We start from the raw sequence: 9,778 nt of genomic DNA, 5'->3' as shown, positions 1-9,778 counted from the left end.
ATTTATTTATTTATTTATTTATTTATATATATATATATATATATATATGCATATATATATGCATATATATATAAATAAAAGTAGAACTCCAACCACTTATTTTGATAGTCAAGGACAAACAGTATTTGCATAAACACATGACCGATCATGAAAAAACTGAAAAGGTTGGGCATATCTTCGGGTTGTTCAAAGTAGCTTAGCTTCACAATTGTGAACTGAACTGCAATAATTCATACTGAGTGAGATCTGTTGCATATCAAGAAAGCCCCAAAGGCAAGTTACCTAACAAAGCACAGTGATGCAACATTTACACCCTAAATAGAGAATAATTCCCTTAAATGAACACCAAATTAAAGCTGACATGCTGTGCACCAAAATTTGAATTTATCTGTGAAGATAAATGGACAGTGTTTGTTTGGAGATCTAAATCTTTAAGAGAGCACTTAGACTGCATACATGCACTCTGGGAAGTTTATTAAGGATTTCTTAGAGTTGAGGAAAGCAGGTATGAGGCATGTAACTCCTTTCCATGAGAAAGAAAAGTTAGTTACTGATACAGCTACTGAACGTTTATTCTATTGGAATAATTTGAAAAGCTAATTTAGAAACTATATTCATATCTAAAGTACACTGCTGGTGGTTTTCTGTTTCTAATAACTGTATGTCCCATTACTGTTACAGATAAATGTTTGTTATTTGCATCTCTGTGCTTGACAGGGCTAATTTTCATCCCAGAGAAGAGCTGTTGTTATCATTGTATGCTAGCAACGTTTACTTTCATTGTCACAAGTTTGTGAGGCCACGTGTGCCTGGTAATGTGGTAATATCTTCCTCTTTCCACATAGAAAAAGGGAGCAGCATCAAATAACATTGGTAACAACAGCCACCTCAGCGCAACTTCAACATTACAGCTGGAGAGTCATGCCTACTGCAAAGAACAACCAGCAGGTAGGATCACTAGCTATACTACATAAATTTATATAGACCCCGTAAGAGTTGTTATGTGCATTGCTAGTATTTACTTAGAGCCTTTAGAGTGATTCTCTCTCCCTTGGGAGAGAAAGGCAGATTGTTTTCTTAAAGTTTAAAAAGAGATGACTGTGACTCAGCTAAGAGGAGATAGTTACTTAACATTTTATTTTCCCTTCATCACCTGTGAGTAATCAGCAGTGATACAAAGTAGCCATTGCTACTCTTTTCTCCTTTTGATTAGTAAAGTAGATGCAAAACTTCCAGATTTTCTGCATTAGGAATTTCACAAGCTAATTGTTGTCTTTCTTCATCTATGATCCAGATCACTTTCCATCAGTTGTTTTTCTGTTCAGTACTCGAAAACATGTTTTTACACCAATAGTACCTAACTTACTGTATTCATTTTGGTCTGCAATTAGACCTCAATGATGTTTTATTATTGCACTCTCCATTGTTTAGACATTTCAGCTTGCACTAAAAATAAGCCTCCAAATCTTCACAGACTTTTTATCTACCTGATCTTTGGCTACTGTTTTTGGTCTGATAATAACAAAATGCAGAACTGGTACAGTAAGCAGGTTTCTACTCTACAGCTGTTTCTGAGACTGCAGAGTAGAAAGGTGTACCCATGCCTTCTGCTGTCCTACTCTGCAGGTTTCTGCCCCATGGGATTCTTCTACCAGCCCCATGAGTTTAGGGCATCAGCATACACCTACCATATCTGTGCACTGTGCTGTTCAGTTCTCTTGCATTCAGAACAGACTTGGTTTTCTGAATGTTAGGTAACAGAGTTCGGTTAGAAAAAGCCCTCACTATTGAAGGTTTCTGATAAAAGGCAGTTAACTGTCTGTGATACCCTGCATTCAGACAGGATCACAGGGAGCACAGGCAGGAATGTTGACAGGTCAGAGTTTGGTTAAATTTGTTCTTCATTAACTCTTCATCTGGGAAAGCATGGTCTCCCAGTAAACTCAAAAAGAATTAATAAATGAAGGTGAAAGTCATCCTCATCTTTGCTTTTTTTTTAAAAAAAAAAAAAAACTTTATGGAATTCTTTTGATTCTAGCAGATAGCTCAAGGGAACCGCTCATCTAATTAAAATCGGGTAGACAGTTTTTAAAAACACTAGGTCTTTTACATTTAAAATAGACTTTTTAAGACCTTTGGAGAAATAAATTGACTGTCTGCTAATTAGCAACACCTCAGATGAATATGTAGCCTGCTTCAGTTTTACGTTGAATATTATTCTGCATTTTACACTACACTTCTTAAAAAAAAAAAAAAAAAAAAAAAAAAAGACAGTATTGTAACCCTAAAATCATAGAATGGTTTGGGTTGGAAGGGACCTTAAAGATCATTTAATTACACACACACACAAACCTGTCATGGCCAGGGACATTGCCATGGTCCTGCCACGGGCAGACGACTAAGGAGAATCTTCATCCTTTACTGGATGCGGGGGAAAATTTGGGGTGACGAGAGATGAGGAAAAGGCTGAGGTGCTTAATGCCTTCTTTGCCTCAGTCTTTAGCAGCCAGACCGGTTGTTCTCTAGATAGCCAGTACCCTGAGCTGGTGGAAGGGGATGGGGAGCAGAATGTGGCCCTCATAATCCACGAGGAAATGGTTGGCGACCTGCTACAGCATTTGGATGTACGCAAGTCGATGGGGCCGGATGGGATCCACCCAAGGGTGCTGAGAGAACTGGCGGAAGAGCTGGCCAAGCCGCTTTCCATCATTTATCAGCAGACCTGGCTACTGGGGGAGGTTCCAGTCGACTGATGGCTAGCAAACGTGACACCCATCTACAAAAAGGGCCAGAAGGTAGACCCAGGAAATTATAGGCCTCTTAGTTTAACATCAGTGCCAGGAAAGCTCATGGAGCAGATTATCTTGAGCGTCATCACATGGCACTTGCAGGGCAAGCAGGCAATCAGGCCTAGTCAGCATGGGTTTATGAAGGGCAGGTCCTGCTTGATGAACCTGATCTCCTTCTATGACAAAGTGACGTGCTTAGTGGATGATGGAGAGGCTGTGGATGTGGTCTACCTTGACTTCAGTAAGGCTTTTGACGCTGTTTCCCACAGCATTCTCCTCAATAAACTGGCTGCTCTTGGTTTGGATTGGCATACACTTCGGGTTAGAAACTGGCTGTGTAGCTGGGCCCAGAGAGTTGTGGTGAATGGATTCAAATCCAGTTGGAGGCCAGTCACTAGTGGAGTCCCCCAGGGCTCGGTACTGGGGCCAGTTCTCTTTAATATCTTTATCGATGATCTGGATGAGGGGATTGAGTGCACCCTCAGCAAGTTTGCAGACGACACCAAGTTAGGTGCGTGTCGATCTGCTCGAGGGTAGGAAGGCTCTGCAGGAGGATCTGGATAGGCTGGGCCGATGGGCTGAGGCCAACGGTATGAAGTTCAACAAGGCCAAGTGCCGGGTCCTGCACCTGGGGCACAACAACCTCAAGCAGTGCTACAGGCTGGGAGATGAATGAGAGCTGCCTGGCAGAGAAGGACCTGGGAGTAGTGGTTGACAGTCGGCTGAATATGAGCCAGCAGTGTGCTCAGGTGGCCAAGAAGGCCAGCAGCATCCTGGCTTGCATAAGAAGCAGTGTGGCCAGCAGGGCCAGGGAAGTGATTGTCCCCCTGTACTTGGCTCTGGTGAGGCCGCACCTCAAGTACTGCATTCAGTTTTGGGCCTCTCACTCCAAGAAGGACATGGAGGTGCTTGAGAGAGTCCAGAGAAGGGCAGCGAAGCTGGTGAGGGGTCTGGAGAACAAGTCTTACGAGGAGCGGCTGAGGGAGCTGGGATTGTTCAGGAAGAAGAGGAGACTGGGAGAAGAGGAGGCTCAGGGGCGACCTTATCACTCTCTATAGGTACCATAAAGGAGGCTGTAGCGAGGTGTGGGTTGGTCTATTCTCCCACATGCCTGGTGACAGGATGAGGGGGAATGAGCTAAAGTTGTGCCAAGGCAGGTTCAGGTTGGATGTTAGGAAGAACTTCTTTACTGAAAGGGTTGTTAGGCATTGGAATAGGCTGCCCAGGGAAGTGGTTGAGTCACCATCCCTGGAGGTCTTTAAAAGACATTTAGATTTAGAGCTTAGTGATATGGTTCAGTGGAGGACTTGTTAGTGATAGGTCAGAGGTTGGACTAGATGATCTTGGAGGTCTCTTCCAACCTAGATGATTCTGTGACATTTCTCACTAGACAAGGTTGCTGAAAGTCCCATCCAACCTTGCCTTGAACACTTACAGGAATGGGTCATCCACAGCTTCTCTGCCAAATCAGCCATAACCAACATTGAGTAGGACAGAGCACATCAACACTAATTGTAGAAGTTAAGCATTCCTACAGCTACATTTTAAATCTGCACTTCTGTTCCTAATAATAATTACAGAGTTCTAGGTCTTAGCTATTTTTATGAGACTTGTGGCAAGTGAGAAAGTGGCTTCTTAAGCTCTTCTGTACTTGCATCCTGTAATTAATTAGAACTTGCATGTGCATCTATTTTTTTCATTTCTTATACAAAGATAAATAGCATTGTCAAATCTTCTATATATGTAGATCCATGTTTCCACGACTATACAAACTTTACCCTAGCTAGAGTTATGATCCAACTTTATAGCATAAATATTAATAGGAATTCTGTTATATTTCAAACATGAGTATCCAACAACATAGTAACTACTGAAGTGCTAATCTATGTTCTTCCTTGCTGCATAGGCCCACGCTGTGGCATAACCTGTGAGGAGATGGCTTATGGATTTGTTTGTGCTTAAACATTCTTGTTTCCTTCTTTTTCCCTTGATCTCCACATTTCACCTCAATAAAAAGAAGACCCTGCAAGCAGAAAAAAACTGAATGAGGTAACACTTTGTATGTGTATAAAGATCAAGTGAAGGGAAGCATCTGCTATTTTATTTCTCTCTTATAGCACATTAACCCCTGTTAAGCACAGAGTTCACTGCATTTGAATATCTACCTGGTGATTATAACTGGCTACTGCTGTGTGTACACCTGCCAGCAGAACCGTTACAGACATAGGAAAGAACATAGATATGGGGGAAAAATGGGGACTTTTAATACAAAGTTCAACAGAGCTGGAATCCCTGTGCCTGCCAGCACATGCCTCTTGCTAATCTGCAGGCAAGGACTGAGATATTCTCAAGTATCCCAAACACCTAAGTGAGATCTATCTTTCTCCTGTACGCTGAAGCCATGCTTAACACCCCTGGGTCAACCATTTTAATCCACCTTCAGACACTTTCTTCTGTGCCTTGCAGTTTTATAATCTCCTTATTCATTTGGATCTGATCTATATCTACCTGAAAAGAAATCTAAGAAAGACTGTCAAAGAGCAAATTGGCTATGGTTTGCTGCAACCCTGAGTTAACAATAAATGCTATCAATAAGAAAAAAAAAAAAAAAAGAAAAAAAAAAAGAAAAAAAAAGAAAAAAAAGAAAAAAAAAAAAGGACAGGCTTCATTGTAGTGGATGACAGGCATGTATTTTAAAATTGAGGGCTGCCAGGGCTTATAAGAGTAGTAAGAGATCCCAGTTTCTAGGAAAGGTTGTAAAAATACATCTTAGTGCCTTCAGTGAGTGTGATTTCTAAGCATGCAGCACATAAGTTCTTAAGCTCAAGCCCTCCTGAAATGAACAATCATATCCAAATGCAAATTCAGTGTTTTAGTTAACTGAAAAGATAGAGAGGGATTCACGTCTTATCAAAGAGAAAATTTGAACAGGAAATTAACAATTTTGCCACTAATATTTTTGCACAGTGCTCCAAGTTCAAAATGTTAAAAGAAAGGAAATTGTGTCTATAGTTTTGTTGTATTTAAGAAACAAAATAGAATAAATTATTTTCCTAAGGCTTGGAATTCTCAAAGTACACCTTTCATATGGCTTATGCAAAACAAATTCTGTTTTGAATATACTTCCCTTTCAAGCTTACAAAATTTGCCTAAAGCACTGAATAAACTATTATAAATAGGTGATAATGAAAGAAGTCACACAAGGAAACAATGTGAAGGTTTGGTTGCCCTCCTTCCTCCCCACCCACCTCCCCAGTCGCATTTTTCAAAAAAGAATGTATGGCTGCAAGCATGAAATTGCACACATTTATTGTACACACAACAGCCCTGAAATAAAGATTATTTAGCATATCTTATAAAGCTTATTATAGCTTTATTTATGCTATAATAACCTTATTAAAGCTTATTATAGCATAGCTTATAAAGTGGAATTTGTAAAAGTCTATGTGTTTGCTTAATGTTAAGGTCTGACTTTATAAAGTCAGATGTTGGCCTCAAGAGAAACAAATTTGAGTTTTTGAAAATTCTACAAGTCTAGTGTACTAGAGATCTAAGGAATGAAAAATACTAGCTGATCTGAGCAAAGCCACAGTAGATTATTTCAAGCCTTTCTAGTTCCTGAGTAGTGGTCCTTTTTATTTTCTAATCCTTCTGTTTTCAATAGTGCACATTGTGTCCTTTGCTTTCAATAGCAGTCATTTGTCAAGTGTCCATGTACATGCCAGCTTCAGCTAAGTTTTTCGTGTATGATTTTGCCTGCCTAATCTCAATATTGCCCTTTCTGAGGCATTTGTAGTGAATTCCCATTACAGGGAATGGGAAGAACCATTCCCATATTCTTACATTTTCTTCCAGCATGAACTACGTCTGTGGATTCACAATACATTATTCTCAGGAGTTTGCGTGTCATGCTGTATACACATAAGTGAACCAATTTTGCTGAAGAATGACCTGGCAAAAATGAGTTCTTTTTATGTGAACTCAGATTCACTGTGAGGCCACACAAAGAGTTATGTTGGCACAGCTTCAAAGTGGCACGCCATGCAGTGGGAACAGAGGGGCCAAGAGTATTTGAAACTAGCATCAAGCTCCCCCCACCCTTTATACAATGTGCTATATAAGGACAGCCAATAGCTTCATTTTAATCGAGCAGCATTGATGTGTGTTTTCTCTAGTCTGTTCCATCTGCTCCTTCCATTATTTACTTCCCTGATGTCTTCATTTCCCTTTTACTGCCTCTCCACCCTCTCTGGTTTTCTCCCCAGATAAATCCACTTCTATGAAATTTACTGGCAGACATCCATATGCAAATTTCTGCAAACTCACTAAAAGTACATTATGCAAATAGCTTCTGGTGCTCTTTTCCGTGTTAAGCAGATGGAGACAGAAACAAAAAGACAAAGTACCTATATTTGCATTAGCATTTTGCACATTCGTTTGTTAAAGGCTTGGTGCTAACCCTGTCCAAACCATAAGTCATACTCCTAGAAACTAATGGGAAGACTCCTGCAAATACTTGATTTTCCTCACATCCTTATGCCTTGGCAGTTACAAGAAGAATTAGGCTCGAGAGACATACTCTAGAACATGTTAAAACAAAACCTATGCTAGTTCAGTAACAAGGCGGTCTTCCCACACATCTTTTATCGCTTGATTTTTAAATATTTTTTTTCCTCCTCTGACGTTTTGTTCAGATTATTGACTACGTACATGTTCAGTAACGACAAGTTAGTTCAGATAACATTTTTTAAGCAGCTGCCTCTCTAGCACTGGTGTTTTTGAAAGTTTCTAGTGCGATAGTTCACATAAACGTATGTGAAAACCTAACCCAAACTTGTATTTTATTAGGCCAATTCTTTGGGCTTTGCTTCTTCACCCGTTTTTGTTTCAATTTTCTTGTTTCTATTAATGTTTGCCCTGGCCTAGCCCTGTGTCTGCACACTCATAAAATCTGTGGTTAGTGAACACATTCCCAAAGTTGGGAATGTGCAATCCCCAGTACAGGCTTTGTATCTGTGTCCTAATTAAACTATCGAGAAACCTTTCTGTAGGTTATTTTCTGTGTACTTGTTGCATCCCTCCAGCTTTCACCTCTGGCACTTAACTGCTTTTCTTAGTCCTCCTGTCTGACAGTGAGAAAAGAGTCCTATACTACAATTATAACTGCACTTGCTATAAGTCAAATTTCTTTTGTTACCTTTTTCTATTTATGTAATTCTCAAAAAAAAATATTTGGCACAGACTTGATAAAGCTCACAGGACAGCTGGTTACACTTTTTGATGATACATTTCAGAGAAACACAGGATGGTTGTGGTTGGAAGGGACCTCTGGAGGTCATCTGGTCCAATTCACCTGCACAAGCTGGGCCATCCCTAGGTCTTAACGATTTGGCAATTCCTTGGCAATCATGGTATATGATCCTAGTTTGTATGCTGTGACACAGAAACATTTCTTGCATCGTTTCCAGAATTAGAATGTGCTAATTCCTGACAAACCTTTTACCAAAGCTGCAATGTAAATGTAAGCTAGATAATGTGAATAACTGCATATACAGACATATATATATCAGTCTCTCCCATATGTATGTATTTATTTTCCCTAAGGAAAGCCTCTACAAAGGTCTCACACATTATGTATTTATATTTCCACATGCAGGATTAGATTTTTTTTTCCTCCCGGCTTCTAATCAGTCTTCTCTTACACCTCCTTCTCCATTACATTTACCCTTGATTAAAATACTATTCCTGTTTCTTCACACTTAAACATACACACCAATCAGATTCTACCAATTCATCTTCAGAGCACATGCTGAAAGATTTCCTTGAATATGAATTTTGCATTCTTTACTCTGCTCTTCACTTCTCTGGTTTTCTTTATTCTGTTCCCCTGCACCTTTGTTCTGTATATTTGATTATGTTTCAATTCAAGACAGCAGTAGAAAATATGGCTATCACTGGAAGCAAGTAACTGAATTACTCTTTTGCTGGCTCTGACCCAGTAAACTCACTGATGCAATTTTTCCTTGAGTGAGTACTTGCACTACAGTCAATAGGAACATTTCCATTATTAAAGTTACATAAGTATATATGCATCTCGATGATCAGAGGCACAAACACACATGCAGCTCTTAGGGTTGCAATGACATGCAGGTTAAGGTCACATTCTTTGGGTCACAACATACAGAACCTATCACAGTCAAGGACCGTGGCCTGACTGCTTTCCCAGCTCCCTAACCACTGGTATAAGGGTTTTCATACTTTCCAGGGAAATCTTTCTCTGAACATTGTTATTATTTTATCCCTGGACCATGGACTATTACCATTACCTTGAGCCCATTACTTTCTATCCTAGCTATAAGAAGTACTAAGACCACATCTTTCCTACCATCTTTTTGTCCTGACAAGCTGTTACACTCCATTTATCCATCCGCTTCTATACTTTTGGTTATGCAACTCCAATTTTTTCAATTTTTCCTTCTTTTTAGTGAAGTCCCTCTTCGTTCTTGTTGCTCCTGCTCAAACCTATTCCAGCTACTCCATAACTCTTCAAGCCTGGCACCCCAAACCAAACAATATTACAGTTTAAGCTGTTCTGATGCGCAGTTGAGTGACTTCAAATTTCTCACAGGCTCTCCTGTTGATATTGTCATATACGACATTTCTGTCTTGCAAGAACACCATGGCATTTCTCACTTTTGCTTGTCGTCCCTGAGACACTTAGGTCCTTTCCTATAGGACTGCAGTTTAGCCAACTGTATCCCATTATGCACATTGGAAGCTGAACATGCCTGCTCACATGAAGTTCAGCATGTTTGTCTCTGTTGCAGTTTCTCCCTCACTCCTCACTTGCATTATTACTGAGCCCTCTTTTTCTCATCAACAGTTAAGGCTCACTTTTCACTGGGATTGCTAGCTCATCCTGCTGATAAACTGCACAGGTATTTGGCACAGTTTTCTTTTGTTCCACAAAAGCTTCCTCTAAAATGCAT

General features: G+C 40.0%; 2 protein-coding genes across 3 annotated transcripts in view; one reads left to right on the top strand and one right to left on the bottom strand.

Moving 5' to 3' along the window:
- KCNQ1 (potassium voltage-gated channel subfamily Q member 1) overlaps positions 1 to 9,778 on the bottom strand; it is a 397,025-nt gene that overhangs the window by 355,483 nt on the left and 31,764 nt on the right. The gene's annotated exons all lie outside the window — the stretch shown is intronic.
- TRPM5 (transient receptor potential cation channel subfamily M member 5) overlaps positions 860 to 9,778 on the top strand; it is a 56,349-nt gene continuing 47,430 nt past the window's right edge. For both annotated transcript variants that reach the window (XM_035328497.1, XM_035328498.1), the window contains exon 1: positions 860 to 948. The gene's annotated coding sequence lies outside the window, so the exon portion shown is untranslated. The remainder of the gene's footprint in view (positions 949 to 9,778) is intronic.

The sequence above is a fragment of the Oxyura jamaicensis genome, chromosome 5 (assembly GCF_011077185.1).
Source record: "Oxyura jamaicensis isolate SHBP4307 breed ruddy duck chromosome 5, BPBGC_Ojam_1.0, whole genome shotgun sequence".
NCBI classification, from domain to species: domain Eukaryota; kingdom Metazoa; phylum Chordata; class Aves; order Anseriformes; family Anatidae; genus Oxyura; species Oxyura jamaicensis.
Note: the sequence above shows the minus strand (reverse complement) of the source record. Positions and strands in the feature narration are given on the sequence as shown.